This window comes from Setaria viridis, chromosome 2 (assembly GCF_005286985.2).
Source record: "Setaria viridis chromosome 2, Setaria_viridis_v4.0, whole genome shotgun sequence".
Classification (NCBI taxonomy): Eukaryota; Viridiplantae; Streptophyta; class Magnoliopsida; order Poales; family Poaceae; genus Setaria; species Setaria viridis.
In genome coordinates, this window is record NC_048264.2 from 15,329,473 (window position 1) to 15,343,058 (window position 13,586).

Here is a 13,586-nt window from a genome sequence, read left to right on the forward strand (position 1 = left end):
CCTTCCCCCTAGCACCTAGGTGAGCGTGAAATAGCGCCTTGTTGAACACGGTATAAACTACCATTATATGGCACTAAAGCATTGTTAATCCTAGGTGGTATGATAAATACACCGATTTAATTAGTTAAGAGTTTGATTTGTATCAGATGAAATACGAAGGATGAATGTCATGATTTGTATAAAAAAATACATTCTTTCCTTTATTTTTCCATAGGAAAAAAGTCCATTTTGACCATCGAACTATAGCCTCGGTTTGGTTTCAGCCATCGAACTTGAAAACTAGAAATCTTTAACCACCTAACTGTATAAACCATGTATAAATAGCCATCACACCCTGTTTTGACTCGTTTGAAGTGGTTTTGATTGCCACGATGGATTGACCGGCCATGTCACCATGCTGACTCAGCAAGCCCAAACGTCATGTCAGGCTCTTCCCTCCCCTTGACGCTCTATCATCGAGAAGGAGCGATGCGACGAGGCCGACGGCGTGCAGCTTGCCCTACTCGGCGCAACAGTGGCAGGTCCACACGAGGACTGTAGCTGCCAACGTTGCCCCCACCAACACCAAGCCCTCACCAAACCTCTCGTCCTCGTTTCGGCTCCTCCACCCAAATTCCCAAATTGCTGCCTCCGATCCGCCGCAGCTGTTGACCCATCCAAAATGGTCTCCGCTCCTTCCTACCATCACCTTCTCGCTGCCCTTCACGCCAGTGAAAGTGCATCTAGGCCCCTAAGTGGGTTTTAGTGAATTGAATGACAAAATGATTAAAAGACTAACTTGTTTGCTTAAGATTGTGAGCAGAGTTTTATTCTCATATTTATGACGTGATATTGTCTCATAAGTTAAATATGTATTATATGGCTCACAATAAAGAAAAGCAAGCAAGTATGTGATCCCGTGATGAAATGTATGATCAATGACAAATAAGGGGGAAGTAAAACTTGGGGATATGCTTTATGGTTGTTCTATAAGTCTCTAAATCATGTGATAGCTTGATTGACAAGTAAAGGGATCATTAAGAAAATAATAGTAATATTCACAAATAGTAATTGCAAGACTTCATGTACATATGATAAAAAGACATGAGCTTATGTATTACATATTGATCTTGTTATTGGAAGCTTGCAATTCATGAGAGATTCTTTATCAATCAAGAATAAGAATTTGAAGAGAATTTCAAATGGGATTTTATTGTTGATGTCAAAGCGAAGCTAAACTCAAAGTGGGAAGAATAGGTGAAGAAATAAAGCGAGATATAGAGCGAGGGACTAAGCAAGTTTTGGACAAGTGACGGCTAGGACTATGTGCGTTTTGCTAAGGTGAAGTGGTTAGTATCCGGGAGGTTTCGAAGTATCATATCTAGGCCTTACCGAGGGAAGCAATGCAATGCATCTAATCTAGTATGATTGGTAAAATAGAGTGACTTAAGGATTCAAGTATATCTTATCATGAATAAGGGAAAATCTTAAGTCACTAGCTCAATGGATGTGCTCAAGATGATAGCTATGTTGAGAGCTCTCAAATGACTATTGTTCAACAAGTGGATGATATAGTGTTTATATTTATTTTTGAGTATAGGTATGACATACTATCAAGAGAAATGCAACATTAGCTAATTGACAATACCAAAAGTGCTCCTAGTTGACCTTTGTGAGATTGGTCTTGAGAAAATCCTTAAGTGAGCTTATTGTCCCAGCTCAACTAACAATAGTTATTTCAACCAGTAGGTGAATTGAAGGTGAGTGTTTGAGAGTTTGGGGGCTAACTCAGCCAAACCGGTTTAACTGGTTTGGCATACCGGTCTAGGGTTTAATGAGCTAACGGCTAACTCAGCCAAATCGGTTCTGGTCTGATCGGTCCAAGGGCAACGGCTCGTTTTTCAAACTAGACCGGTCTGATCGGTCTAGCAACCGGTCTGACTGGTTTGATCTGCCACAACGGTTAGTTTCTGGTTTGTGGGGTTATATATACTCCTTGACCCCTCTTTGGTGGTCTAGTTACACACGACTTGGACACCATCCAGTGACCAGAAAAGCTCTCCCGAACCTCTCTTTGTGAGTCTTGAGTGATTCTTGAGAAATCTTTAAGTTGGGTTGAGAGAGTGATCTTGTGTGAACATTAGTGAGTTGAAAAGAGCAATCCATAACTTGAGCACTTGTGGTTCACGTCGAGAAAGCCTTTGAAGCATTTGTTACTCTTAGAGGTGTGCCTCCTAAATGGCTAGGCGTCGCCGGCTAGCTCCCAAGGTGTGGTGAGCAGCGGCAAGTTTGTGAGGGCTCCGATCTTGCCTTCACAAGGAAAAAGATCAACTAGTGGGGACAAGGAAAGTGGTTGAAATAAACCCGACTTGTTGGAAGGGAGTTGAAATAGACTCGTATTCCAATAGGCTTCTCAACAGAGATGTAGGATTCATTGCGGTGAATCTAAACGTCGGATAAACAAATCCTTGTATCTTCATTTTGGTTTGCTTCACTTGTTGATTTTTAGCAATTTACTTGTGCTTTCTCTTCGATCTACTTGGGTGTGCTTGTCTTGTGTGCAGGAACTGTTTTTCTCTATTGGAAATCATCTACAGAAGCCACTCTCCAAGTTTGGTTGGTGCTACAAGTCTAGGAGGGACTCAAGCAGCATTTGTGTGTCACCTTGCCTAGACCGATCTGGTGAACCGGTCTGACCGATTTGGCCTAGGCAGTGTTGCTGAGTGGGTTGAAGTTTTATAAATTGATCATCTCACCTATTCAACCCCCCTTTAGGCGACATCTCGGTCCTTTCAGCCGGCCACTCGTCAAGATCTCGTTGCCACCTCTCCATCGAGCTTGCCCAGGTGCACACCGTCTCCAAGCGCCTCAGCTCCCTCCCAGCTCCCGCGGCGGCGGCGGCGGCCAGAGTTGATCTCGCATCAGGGTAATTGACCGTTCGCAGGTGGCCGCTTAGCTAGCTAGACCCGCCACAAGCCTGCAAGTAGCAACGCATTTGCAACGACGAGTAACAATGGCACAACGTCGCTTCAGATTGTTGGGCAAGTCGATCTCCGGGATGGCTTGGTGCATCGATTCCACCTTTTAAAGTTTTTTCACGGGGTGCTCTAGTCTTGTGGCAAAGACTACTTGACGGGACTCCCTGCATTCTTCGCCTCTGATGCATCTCTGCTGACTGAAGAATGAACTCTGATCCTGCAAGTGCACGGCTGGAATAACAGAGAGTTGGGTCGCAACACAAGAACAGGAGTGTCATATGCCTTCCTCGCCACTTGCAGCCCGCACTCAACACTCCACCGTCGCCTTCTCGCCACCCATCAGGAGCTCCGCCGCCGCCTCTCCACGGAGCTCGCCCAAGTGCGCCCAACCTTCAAGCGCCTCAGCTTCCTCCCGGCTCCCGCCTCCTCCTTATTTTAGCAAATCATTTTACATCGCGGATCCAACAGGTGTAAAGAGCGGTGCCGACGACGCATCGACGGTGGGGTGGCACTACAATGCCGCGGCCGGAAGCAAGCCGGCTATGATGGTGGTGGTAGAAAGCAGCAGCAGTGCAACAACCTAGGGCTGTAGAACCAGGTGAAGGTGCTGCAGGACGAGCTGGAAGACCTAGCGGACGACAGCCCCCGACGTGCTCCTGGACTACCCGCCACCGACGAGTCTGGTAAGGTTGGAGAACGACAATTCGCCGGTGAGCAAGAGGGTCTAGGCAGCGGTGGCGGCGTGAGGCCATGGCGTGGCGGCCTGGAGCAAGCGCCAGTGGTGGCGGTGCCAAGAAGAAGAAATGGCTAGAGGGAGAGAGAAAGGGGTAAGGGAAGAAGGTAACACTGACATATGGGTTCCACTGCCATGTGTCGTCCACGTTAGCGAAACCACCAACCAAAACTGCTAGATGATTAAATGTTCATGGTTTTAATAGTTGGATAGTTAAAGATTCATGATTTTCGAGTTCGATGGTTGAAACTAAGGGCCAGTTTGGCAGGGCTCCGGCTCCTCTGAAAACGGCTCCGGCTCTGGCTCCTCTGGTGGAGTGGCTTCTCTGGTGGAGTTGAAGCCGTTTTGGAAAACGTTTGGCAAAACAGCTCCACCCTATTTTTCATGAATGGATTGGAGGTGTCAAATGTCGAATATGCCCCTTGATATATGACTTGATTGTTTAGCTGAATTGTATGTTTCCCTTCCATTTATAATTTTAGTTCATGTAAATTAAAAAATAAATAGAAATATTTTCTAGATCTCATCTTTTAGATGGTTTGTGTCTTTCTGATGGTCACGTCTTTGCTCATTTGCAATTACTAGCTACTGGATTTTACAAAAGATGAGGCATAGTCCTCAGCATTAATAGTAGTGGTTTTTACAAAAGATGAGACATAATCGTCGCATCAACCATAGAAGCCAACATAATGCTCATGATAATCTAGACAGAAATATCGCCCTTGCAAGGTCATCACGGAATCTATCCATTGCTCGATCATTTGATTCAGAAGTTGATGTATCACTTGCATTTTGGGAAGGAAGATGTCGTGCATATCTTGATGGTATGGTAGGCACATAATCAAGATTCCGATCACATTTGCGAAAATGTTTATCTTGTGCATTGTTCTCACGAATGAAGTTATGAAGGCACATGGTTGCGGCAATGATCATCATTTGCTTCTCCAATGGAAAAGTCGGCATCTTGAGAAGTATTCTCCATTTTATTTTCAACACTCCAAAAGCACATTCTACCACATTACGAAGACTTGAATGCAAATGATTAAAGAGCTCATGCTCACCGCTTGGAGCAGGACCCCTCCTCCATTCTGGCACATGGTACCTTGCGCCCTTGTATGGAGCCAAGTAGCCAGGTCTATTCGGGTACCCAGCATCAACATTGTAATATTTTCCTAAGCACATATGTAAAATTATATGAGCTACATTCTAAATATGTCCATGTGCACACTTATGACAACTATAACAGAATATGAACATACCTGCAGGAGGGTGAGGGAATTTGTCATAATCATGTTTTAGTGCATGGAACAACACATTGGTGTCATGCATAGATCCAGGCTGTCCAATAGATGCATATGTAAATCACAAGTCAAAATCAACAACAGCAAGAACATTTAGTGTCGTTTTGCCACTTCGGCCAATATATCTTATGAGGTCATGAGGAGGTGGTGTTGCCAAAATGTGAGTACCATCTAGTGCACCAATGCAATCTTTGAAATGTGGCATCATCCTCCGATCATTACTGATCCTCGAGTGTGTAGTACTGAAGTTAGGATCAATAGGTCTTATGTAGTCCTTACACATGCCCACCACACAATTTAAAACCTCCTCAAATTTTCTACTGATAGTCTCTGAAGAATGGTTGAATATACCATCGATAGCACTGTTCGACATACCTTAGCCACACACAAGGAGGAACATAGCAAGTGATTCCATATAATTTATGTGCACAGATGACTCAAGACCATATGAACTCGCTAGCAAATCATGTAGCTGGTAGAATAGTTGTGGGTCCATCCTGAACATCTTAAGGCTCTGTCCTGGAGTCTGAAGTTTTTCCATAGTCCAACCAAAGCTACTCAGTGATGGAGTTCTATTCTCATTTTTGTCATGATATGTTAAGAAATATTTGGAAGCAAGCATAGTGTGACGGCCTCGGACAAAAATCTCTCGAGTTAATCTGAATCCGAGCCCCTGATCACCTGTCTTAGTTTTCCAAGCCTAAGTGTTCAACCTCCAGTCCGGTCCCGACCCCTGTGACCCGACCCCTCTCCGCTGGCCTCTAGTTCCGACCCCGCTGACCCCAACTCACCCGCCGGATCTTTCTGAGTCATTCCCCAACACCTCCCTTCAATCTGACCGGTGGGCCCACGAGATCTTTTCTCCCAGATCCCCCGCGACAGGCGCACTCGAGTTGCATGCTCGCTTTAGAGTTCCCCCGTCGCGTGGCTCAATTCCTTCGACGTTCGCCGCTCTGCCTCATCTTCGGCCCGCGACCAAATGGATTCTCGCGCCCTCCTCCCCAATTGCAGCGGAAGCCCCTCTGCAACCTTTCTGCAGCACCTCGCCGCCCGCGCCCATCATCACCTCGCCAGATCCCGGCCGCAGAGCCCGATGTCGCCCGTCTTTTCCGTCACCTCGCCACAGTCGCGCCGCCCGGTCTTCGCTACACGACGATCCCTCCTCCGCCAACCCCGACCACGGCAGCGACAGCTCCTTTTCCCGCCCTGTCAGAAGCCGCCCGACAATCTGTTGCTCCGCGCTCGCCCGCGCGCCCGCAGCCGCCTGTCTTCTCACCTGTGCGCCCTCATTCCTAGCGCCGTTTTCCCAGTCACTTCCATCAGATCCACTGCACGACGACGCCCGCCTCCACCAAATCTCAACCACCGGCAAACCCGTGCCTGCGCCGCCCCGACGCCAATGCCCAATGACCGCCGGCGTCATCCCCGGAGTCCTGCTCCACCGCCCTCGTCGCTCAATCGCCGCCCGGGCAGAGCACTCCATTGCGTCTTCCCCGGCAATCGCGCCGCTCCCCTTCTCACTCCCGCGCCGCTATAAAAGGGAATGCGCGAGCCCCGCCGGAGTTTCCCTTGCCCTAGCTGCCATCTCTCTTGCTCTTTGTTCGAGCTCACGGCGTCACCCCACTAAGTCCCTAAGGAACCCTCCTCTCCGCTCCACACCGCTTTCCCCCAATCCACCCAACCGCTTGCCCCTCCGTGCTGCGTAAGAGCCCACAAGAAGCGCCGCTGCCGCCGGAGCACCGCCGGACATCTTCGCTGCAAGTCTTAGTGTTCCAGTTCCTCCGCCAGAACCTGCTCTTTCCCGACCCCAAGCTTTCCTTGTAAGACGAAGGTAAGCTGCCGACCCCTTTTCCGTCTCGCCCGACCCCGCCTGTTCTACCGACCCTTGTCCGCTTTGCCCGACCCCTCCTATCCGCCCGACCCCGGTTCCGTCTCGCCCGACCCTGCCTGTTCCGTCGACCCTTCTCCGCCTCACCCGAGGGCTCGGCTGTATCTTTTTCTTCGAACCGAGGGTGTATGTGTAAAACTTGGAGACCTTTCAGCGTTGAGTCTGAGGACCCCTAGCACACCAAATTCTCTAGATTAAGGGTCAGATCCTAAGTTCCTTCCTCCGACCCCTACCTCTTGCTGTTGAAATAACCATCTATGCTAACTCTTGCATTGCATTCGTGTAGAGCTGCGTCTCGCCGACGGCTACTACGAGCTGCACCCGGCGCCAGAAGACGACGGTGTAGCTGAGCTCCTGCCCCCAAAAGCCGAAGTTGCCCAAGCAGAAGAGCAGCTTCCTTCCTTCTCGCTTGAAGGCAAGCCCCGGATGCATGAATCCCCTATGTTTTGCCAAACTTGCGCATGCCTTCCTTAAACATGCTTGTGCATTTACGTATAGGAGTTGGTTGGAACCCTAGATGCATGACTTAGCTCCCATGATCTGAACACTAGCTGTTGGACCGAGTAGATGCTTTGCTTAAATAGGAGACGATAAAAGCCGAGTGATTTCCTGTCACTCGCGAGTTGTAGGAGTTGGATGTCTACCCTTCTGTTACAACTATAAGGACGATGGACGGGGCAGGGTTGAGGTAACTCTTTGGTGGTCGGTTGATCGCCCCGTCTGTTTATGAAACTTGCTAAGGCCCGACAGTGGTGGTGTTCGTGATCAAGTGTTTGAAGGTACTAATCTCATACCTAGTATGGGATGGGGAAGCCTAGTACCTGATTGAACTAGGGCGTGGCTTATACCCCTGCTGTCCCTGGAACGAGGTTCCCATGGTGCATCATGTGGGTGCAAGTGCGGTCACAGTACGGTAGAGGCCGGGACTGTAGAGCATTGCATGCCAAGGGAAGTTTGGACTTGACACGCGCCTGGTAATTGATGGGTACGGCCGACACAGGAAGCGGCCCTTGTGGTGCGCGGATGTCGTGAGATTAGGTTCGCCATGCATGGTTAAGAAACTCGAATCGATTCGTCTGCCTCTCACAGTTTGAGACTGCTTGATCGCTATGTCACCCTGAGTAAATAAGGCATCTGATGACATGGTTTTGTTGATGATATATATACCTTTGGTTGGTTCTATGATTGCTTAGAATAGGTTGCAAAACTTAGACCAGATAATGAACTTAGAACCGGAGCTAAAACTTGAAAATAGGGTTTTACTTAGTGCTTCTTGGCAACAAACCACCCCCCCTCAGCCAAAGAGCCTTGCATGTCTAGAAGTGGTGGAGTAGTTACTCCCTGTCGGTTAAGTCTTGTTGAGCTTAGTAGCTCAGCCTTGTTGTGGCTCCTGTTTTACAGGTGAAGTTGCTACTCCCGAGCCTTCTTCCGTGGGCACTTGGCCGCCCCAGCTCCCTCCGGGTTGGACGGTCGAGTGGGATCCCTCCTCGGACGGCGAGGAGAGGGATCACTGATGTCTTGGCTGGCCTCACCAAGGACGTCCGACCCCTGCGTTTAGCTTCCGCTTGCTGTTTTACCTTCTGTTGTTTTCTTTTGAACCTTGTAAAACTCTGATGTTGCTTTATAACCAAACTAAATGGTCAAGTTGTTTAACTCGGTGGACTTGTTGTATTCTCTGGAACCATCACCTTCGTGTGAGTTTGCTAACTCGGTCCTGTTCAAGTGGTTAAATCGGAGGAAATCCGACGGCACTTCGTGTTAACTTGGCGAAGGCATCGGTGTCGCATGTTAGGCGACTTAACCATGTTTAACCAAGTAGATCCGAAGGGAGCCCGCCACAGCTGGTACTAGAGCCAGGTTTAGCAATACAGAGAACACAACAAGCCCTAACACACTTCTTTGAAAAGATTAAAGTTGCAAGAAACTTTTTGAAAATCGTCTCGTACGATCGTTAAGGATGACTTTAGTACGAGAGGCCCTAGGGGATTTTGGGGTTGTTTTAGGTGGCTAATATTTAATTGGTTATCTTGCTAACCCTTCCAGTACTTCGCCACGTTTATCATACGTGTGCCGAGTTCCGCATCACGAGTATGCGAGGGTTGATAGGGAGTTCTATTCAAAGGACCCTATCATCGCGGTTGTTTCGCCCACGTCTATCATACGTGCACAGGTTCCGTATGTAATCCATACGAAGGTTGGTACGGTTCGATTCCAACGAGCCTACCAGCACAGTTGTTCGCCACGTCTATTATACGTGCGCTGATTCCGCATCGCGAGTATGCGAAGGGTTATACGGTTCCATTCAAAGGGAACCTATTTCCACGGTTGAGTGCTGTCCATGCAGCCTTGAACGCATGGGTGCCGTTCCTATAGTGAGCGGTAATGTTTGAGAACGCTTTCGTGGGTGCTGGCACGAAAGGTTCGTGTGGCGGTGTTTTCTGCAGGTACACTAACCGCGTTCGCTTAGGAGACGTGCTAGAACCGACTAGCTATTATAGGGAGAGACGTACTGGTTGCCTTGCCACCGGCACTAATCGCGTAAGACCAAGTTTTGGCAGTTGTTTTGGTTGAGAACGAGGTAGGCCGTGCATGCGACATAAGCTAAAATCTGTAAAGTCACCCTCCTCAAAAGCAACCTTACTCGGAGAAGCTCTTCTCCGGTTCTAAGGATTTCTAGCTTCTTCCCGCTTGTTCTCGGTTAAAACCGAATGCTTTCTCTGTCCGACCCCTGACCTTTGGAGTCCATCTCATGCGGTTTTGGTTTCTTGGTTCCAGATGGCCGTCCCCGGACACGTTCTGTTTGGAGCGGATGGCACCTTCCAATCAACGTGTCTACACTTCGAGGGTTTCCCCGCGATCTTGTGGGATACCTTGAAATGGTTCGGGTACTAGTCCCCACCGTTGTATGCAGGACGACTGTACCTGGAGCGAGGCGTCCAGACATGCAACGTACAGGCGGTAGTACCTCCTCCTCCTGTGCGGCCCGACTGGCCCCCGTTCGGGATATCAGCATACGGTCTTGCTCCGGAGGACACCTGGGAGTCCGCCGCTCTTCAGCTCCTTACCAGTTTCTGTCAGCTGCACCCACTGGAGGTCACCCTATACCCCATCGGCTTGTTCCCTGCCAGGAACCGGTTGGACCCGGCGTGGCTCGACCGTGTTGGCAATATCGAGGTGCTGGCCACCACCTACTCTATGGTCACCATCTCCACCAACATCCGCTGTATGTCAGTCCTCTATCGGATGATTGAGCTCCAAGGAAGAGCCATGACCATTCTTGCTCGGACCACCATGGATGCCCAAGGACACCTCCAGGCCGCCAAAAGAGACCTGGTAGGCCAAACATATCAGCTTATTCAACAAGGCGTTCAGATCCATGACATGCAAAACAGAATCTCTAAGCTCGAAGGAGAAGTAGCCGACCTGGTGGACGGCATGATCGAGCTATCAGAGGAGAAGATGGAAGTGGAAATGGAGCTGGCGGTTGCCAATGCTCATCTGGACGAGCACCAAGCCGAGCTCGACGATATGCACGCCCTCCATATGCAACTAGAAGCTCAAGAGGACCCCAAGGAGATTGAGGAAGCGTCCAGTATGGACATTGAAGAGGACGGCGCCCCTTCTCCTACTCATAGTGTTCATTTATAGATGGAAAGTTGCGAGGAACCCACTCTTTTGTTGTACTCCTCGGCGGCCTAAATTTTGGAAAGATCTGTAATAGGTTAGCCTTGAGTCGAGTACTCCCTGTGTGGGGAACACCTCTGTAAAAAAGGATCCCAATGAAATCAAATCCTGAGTCTGACCTTTGGCTCTTTACAAATGTTGGAATGTTAAACTAAGTGAGTTGTGCTGCGACCACCCACGCTGTTTTCTGTGGGTCTGTTCAAGTTTGGCCGACCCCGGTTCGCGAGATCGGATGCGCCCGACCCTTCGAGGCAGTCTCCGCCTCGCCCGACCCCTTCTTAGTGTGGATCGTTGCCGACCCTTTTTCTCGGGAAGATCGCCTAGCCCGACCCCGTGGCTTAAGTTCGGCTGTAAGGAAATTCCAGGAGTCTGGGTATGGTATGGTTCGCCCGAAGTCGAGTACACAGCTAAGATAGATGCTAACTAACATGACAATGAGAAGAGTGTATCTCCCTTATGAGGACGTGTGTTGCATTATCAGCAAGAGTTGCATCGGAGAATTTAACTTATGCGTTCCATCTGTTGGAGTACTTTTAAGATTATGAATTTAATGGAACGTTAACTCTTGCAGATGGCGCATCGCACTAGATCTGGTTCTGTGCCCGGCAGCAGCGAGCAGAGACAGGATCTTCCCCCACCCCCACCCTCGTCTCCACTAGAGGCAATTTTAGCGGCTCAGACCGAGCTGCTGAGACACCTGGTACAGGGACAACAACAACAGCAGCCGCCCCATGGCAGAAGAGCTCAGCAGCAACCTCATGTTGCTCGATATGAAGACTTTCTGGGGACGCAGCCCCCTTTGTTCCAGAAGACGCAAGACCCGCTCGACGCAGACGCCTGGGTTCGCACAATCAAATCCAAGTTCGAGCTCCTCACCGCTCCGTGCGCTGACCACAACAAAGCCCGGTTTGCGGCTCAGCAGCTACGTGGTTCCGCTCGGCTCTGGTGGGATCACTACCACGCCATGTTGCCGGCCGACCATGTTGTTAGCTGGATCGAGTTCAAGACAGCGTTCAGAGCGCATCACATCCCGGAAGGTCTCCTAGAGCGCAAGCTCAACAAGTTCCTGGCTCTTACCCAGGGAAACCGAGATGTCCTGCACTACGCCCAAGCTTTCAATGATCTGTGCCGTTATGCCGGCTATCATGCGGACACAGACGAGAAGAAGCGGGGCAGATTCCGCCGAGGACTGAGTTTGGAGCTCAGGGAGAGGTTGAACCCCATCAAGGTGGATACCTACAACGAGTTGGTCAACCTGGCCATCTCGCAAGAGGATTGCATGCAGGCTCTCAAAGCCGACCAGAAGAGGAAGGCCTCCGTGGCATTTCCGAGCCAGCCAACTCGAAGGTTCAGGATGGTTCCTCCACAAGGGCCCAGCCGACCCCAACAGTCGGGAAGGTGGATTGCCCGACCCCCACCAGCAACAGCGCCCCATTTTCCTGGTTTCCAATCACAGGCGCCCCGGCCGACCCCACCAGCACCACCCCGCCCTGCAACTGGTAACCGCTGCTTCACCTGCGGCAATGAAGGACATTTCGCAAAGGACTGCCCCAGAAATCAGAGCCCGCGCCCAGGGCAGAGCAATGCAGCGCCCAACCAAGGGAAGAGGCCCAAGGTGCAAGTTCGCCAAGGACGACTGAACTTTACCCCCGCAGCAGAGCTTCCCGAAGGTGCGCCGATAATGACGGGTACCTTTCTGATTCACAGCTTTTCAGCTTTGGTTTTGTTTGACTCGGGAGCTTCACATAGTTTTATCGGGAAAAAGACCCGTGACAAGTGTGGGTTACAAGAATGCCAAACCAGAGGATCCTTTAGAATATCCACCCCGGGTGGAGTGATCACATCTGATAGGATAAGTGTCAATGTGCCTATTCAGCTAGGCCAAAACCTTTTTAAGGAGAATCTGATCATCCTTGACCTGGACGGAATAGATATCATTCTTGGAATGGATTGGATGACCCGACACCAAGTGGTTCTAGACCCAGCCTCCCGAACCCTCCGCCTCAACTCGCCCTTTTATGGCAGTTCTACCCTGTTCTTGAACCCTCCTAAATCCGCACTTCCTTGTGCGTACCCTCTATCGGAAGCCCGGCTAGAAAGCCTCCCTATTGTCAGTGAGTACCCGGATGTGTTCCCAGAAGACTTGCCCGGCATGCCGCCCAATAGAGATGTGGAGTTTTCCATAGAGTTGATCCCCGGCACCGCTCGATATCCAAGAGACCCTATCGGATGCTGCCTGCTGAGTTGGCCGAGTTGAAGACCCAGTTGCATGATCTGTTAGAAAAAGGCTTCATCCGACCCAGCACATCACCTTGGGGTTGCCCCGCCCTGTTCGTGAAGAAGAAGGATGGGAGTCTCCGCATGTGTGTAGACTAACGACCCCTCAATGCGGTGATTGTCAGAAACAAGTACCCACTTCCACGCATCGATGTCTTGTTTGACCAGTTAGCTGGAGCTAGAGTGTTCTCCAAGATCGATCTTCGTTCAGGTTATCACCAAATCAAGATCCGACCCTGCGACATCCCCAAGACTGCCTTCTCCACCAGATATGGACTCTACGAGTACCTGGTCATGTCTTTTGGACTCACCAATGCACCCGCCTATTTCATGTACCTCATGAACTCGGTGTTCATGCCCGAGTTGGACAAGTTTGTGGTGGTGTTCATTGATGATATCCTAGTGTACTCGAAGGATGAAGAAGAACATGCCAACCATCTTCGCATAGTTCTCCAACGGCTGAGAGACCATCGGCTCTATGCCAAGTTCTCCAAGTGTGAGTTCTGGTTAGATAGTGTCAAGTTTTTAGGACACACTATCTCCAAGGATGGCATAGCCGTCGACCCCAGCAAGGTACAGGAAGTTATGGACTGGAAGCCTCCCGCCTCAGTGCACCAGATCTGAAGTTTCCTTGGACTGGCAGGCTACTACCGGCGTTTCATACCGGATTTCTCCAAGATAGCTAGGCCGATGACAGAGTTGTTGAAGAAAGAGGTCAGATTCGTGTGGAACGACAAGTGTGAAAA